Source organism: Lonchura striata, chromosome 5 (genome assembly GCF_050655825.1).
Source record: "Lonchura striata isolate lonStrDom1 chromosome 5, ASM5065582v1, whole genome shotgun sequence".
NCBI lineage: Eukaryota > Metazoa > Chordata > Aves > Passeriformes > Estrildidae > Lonchura > Lonchura striata.
In genome coordinates, this window is record NC_140707.1 from 66835916 (window position 1) to 66839715 (window position 3800).

General features: G+C 44.8%; 1 long non-coding RNA gene across 1 annotated transcript; it reads left to right on the forward strand.

The window, feature by feature from the left end:
* Positions 1-1478: 1478 nt before the first annotated feature.
* LOC146767422 (uncharacterized) lies at positions 1479-2701 on the forward strand. The gene is made up of 3 exons (XR_014955795.1): positions 1479-1590; positions 1718-1779; positions 1953-2701. It is a non-coding gene; the product is annotated as an uncharacterized LOC146767422 (long non-coding RNA).
* Positions 2702-3800: the final 1099 nt, after the last annotated feature.

Here is a 3800-nt window from a genome sequence, read left to right on the forward strand (position 1 = left end):
GAACATCCCCTACTCAGCATGGCCAGCACCTGTATCAGGAAGTCATCCCTGATACACTCCAGAAATTTGGATTTCTTGCCCTATTGTGTTTCCTGCTCAGCAGATTTTAGATCAGGCAGTAAATCTTACAAAAACTAGAGCTTGAGACAGTGACACTTCTTCCACTAGTAAGAGAAGGCTTCATCTGTTTTGTCTTCTCGGCCAGGTGATCTGTAGCAGATGCTTACCACAATGTTCACTGTGTTGGCTTCCCTCTGCTCCTGGCCATCACACAGTCCACAGCAGAATTCCATGCATCTGGGCTGGTCCTCTCTGTGCAGAGCATAACTGCCTTTCACATCTCAACCTCCTCCTTCTAAAATGCAGATATTCACCCATCACAGCTTCAGCTGCTAGAGCTCTTACAGTGTCTGAGTACAAAGGAGCCAAGGGTGGGTCATACCTTGCCTATCCAGGTCTGCAATACTGGGAACATTTGTCTCCTAATCCAGTCAATATGGAGATCCAGGCACCGTCTCAAGATGACTTGCTGAAGCACCTAAATTAGATGGTGCACCTTCATCTCTTGATTATTACTCTGAAAAATGATAATAATAGCCATGGGGCAAGGCTTTAATCCACAATCCCCACATATCCCATTATAGTTACAAACACGTCATGCATACTCAGGTTCAGTAGAAAGAATAAGTATTCTTTTCCAATGTAGTAAAGACAGATGAACAATGGAAGCCCTCTCAAAGATCTAGTTTCCATTTCTTCACAAAGTCAAGGACTTCCCTGCTTGCCCAGATACAGTCATGGTGGATGTGCTTTTGTTTGCTTCAGGTAGGAGAGAAAAAAAGGAAGGAGCCAACAGAAGGGAACCCATTTGAGATCAGACCTCATCAGGACCAGCAAACTTGGGAATTTGTGTCCAGAAGTTACTTGTTTGTGTTTGTTTCTACTGTATTCAAGGTAAGGGGGAAAGCATGTTTATTCTTCTGTAAATAACAAGATCACAGGGAGAAATACACTACATTTACACAAGCATTGTCTCTTCCAAACAGAAAGGCTGTGACAGGTGACAGCATACTTACAATCTGTTTATTGAACCTTAGTATGATCTCTTTCACATGGAAGAATAATTAGGGAAAGAATATCTTTAAATTCTTCAAATTGCAGTTTGGTTTCTTTCCTTCCAGCTGTACAAATCTCCTTGCAGATATTTACAATTCAGTTTGAGCCACAGGAGCTGTAACTAGTTTATGTTTTGTCCTTCCAGTGCAGATTCTTTAAAGGATGAAGGTCTTAGTCCCAGCCAACACAGGAGCACATATCACCAACATTTGGAAGCAGGAAAATCCAGAAAGGAAATCCAGATTTTAAGGAAATCCAGATTGACAGCCTCTCTTCCTGCAGCCTGATCCAGTTTCCAGGTTAATTGCTGCTCTTTCCCACCTGCAGGTAAAAAAAGCAATACAAGCAACACTCCCATTCCCAGGTGAGGAGCAAGTGAGGTGATTGTGCAGCTCTGCCTGTACAAAGGAGCTGCTAATGGTCCTCCTTGAGTGAAGAAGGTTGGTTGGTTGGTGTAGTTCTGGCTTTGAGAGGGTAAGGGAGACAAACCACAGAATAAACAGGAGCAGTAAGAAGTATCTCTAGAGCTCTGTCAAAGAGAGCTTTGTCTATCTCTGAGGGGAACTGAATGGATGAGCTAAAAAATATTTTTCCCCCCCAGGCAGAGAGGAAACGCTGGTGGGATCAGGAAACACAATGGAATCTTAACTGCTGCAGCACCCAGTGAGTCCCCATTTTTAGGGACAAAAACCATATTCCTTAACACATATAGAAGTGTTAGTTCACTGGTCTCACTAGAACTTAGCACTACTAAAATATCTCTATGATTACAAGCAAAAATAGACAAATACTGTTATTTTGCTGATGAAATGCTGTTTTGTTTTTTTTTTTTTCAGAAAACTGTGCTGTTCAGACTGTCTTGGTATTCCATCTATATCAGGACAAGAAGAGTCTGAACCAGACAGACTGGAGACAGGGAATCTGCAGGACCTCCAGCTCCTGCCATGCTGGCTCGCAGAGAACCTGCTGAGCACAATGGGTGCTGCTGCCTTCACAGGCTGCTGCTCCAAACCCTCTTGCAATACAAGTAAAATGGACTTGAGCTCACTTCACTTCTTTCCAGACCTCAAGACACCCAGCTACACGTGATGGTCACCCCAAATCCAGCTGCCTTCCCTTGCTACACTGCCCCCTTTCTCACAGCTGCAAAGTCTGAAACTCCCAAAGACAGAGTTTCCTTAATTAATCAGCAGGCAACTTTTTTTTTCTTTTCTCTGTCTCTTTTTCCATTTCTGAGTTGTGACTTTTCCTGCCAACATTCTGCTTGGAATGAATTTCTACAACAGAGCCATATAACTTCTGAAAATAGATACTTACACTGGAAAGCCTGACACACCCTATATGGAGCCCATGAGTGGCAGAACCATAATCAAAAGACAGTCAAGACACTGGCCATGCTAGCAGCATTCAATTAGGCTCTGAGCAAAGCAGCCCTAAGAGAAGAAAGTAAATGGGAACTCTGTAAACGCCCCCAGGCTCTTTTCAGCACTCAGAGGCATTTGAGTTTGTTCTCTTCAGGGTGACCCTAGCTCAGGAGAGTTATTCCAATACAGCTGGTATGTTCAGAACTCCTTGAAAAATAAAAGTTCTCAGAAATAGCCAACTGTCGTGATTTCCTGATATGAAACTGCGTGTAAAACCTATGGGGGAAAGAAGCCAGTAGTCATATGATATGTCTGAGCTCTGCCTATCATTAGCAGGGGTGGGTTTTTCAGAATAAAATTCTCCTGGGCCAAATAACAGGAGAGTGATAAATAAAGCTTGTCAACTGCCCTTTCTGACTCACTCTCTCCTGCTCAAGGGTGACTCACTGTCATGTGTGAAAGGCTGCCAGGTCCTCCTTACATGCTGAAACAAGCATGGGTTCTGTGTTAAACACATTACCTCAGAAAAAACAGACACTTGCTGCTGAGAAGGCAGCCCTGGAAAGGACTCTGCTGACTAAAGGACCTGAACTTCAAGGTATTTCTTAATCCTTTCTGAAAAGTTCAAGGTTGTTGTTAGATTACCACAGAAAACTGAGATGCAAAGCCCTGGCTGAGGACTTGGCTGGTAAGTGCAGTGTTTTAAACCATGGCTTACTAGGACCATGAAGCTTTATAAGGTAACTCCTATGGAGTGAGCCAGCCAGCATGTTCTAGGTGCAGACAGAAGTAACCAAGACCCTGCCTGGTCTAGAGCTGCCTTTTGTCCAAGGAAAATGTCATGAAAAAAAGCAGTCCCTTGTTGCTCACTATTTCATGGGGCTGCTCCCTCAAGGAGCCTGTGAGGAGCCTGCAGAGGGGCGAACAAAGCACGTTGAACATCATCTCTGAGTGTGAGTAGCTCGCTGAGTGTTCCTGAGCAGCACCAGCAGCTCTGCGCCTCTCTGCACTGACAAGGACCTTGCAGGTAAGCGGCTGTGCACAAAAAGCTGGTTTGCACCCAGGAGCTTTGTTGTCTACGTGAGTGTGTGCTCCACCCTTTGGTCTCCTCCTGTCATCCCGGGCCCACCACCAGCCAAATGCACAACTCTGTGAAATCTCTGCCCCAGGCACTAATAACAAATCCCAGTTATTAGCACATACCACAGTCTGCATTGCCCTGCAGACAGGTGCCAGAGGACACCTTGCCCTTGTGCTCTTTCAGAGGTTCCTGCACTGGCTGCTGCTGTGCTGTGACAAAGCAAAGTGCTTTTGCAAGGA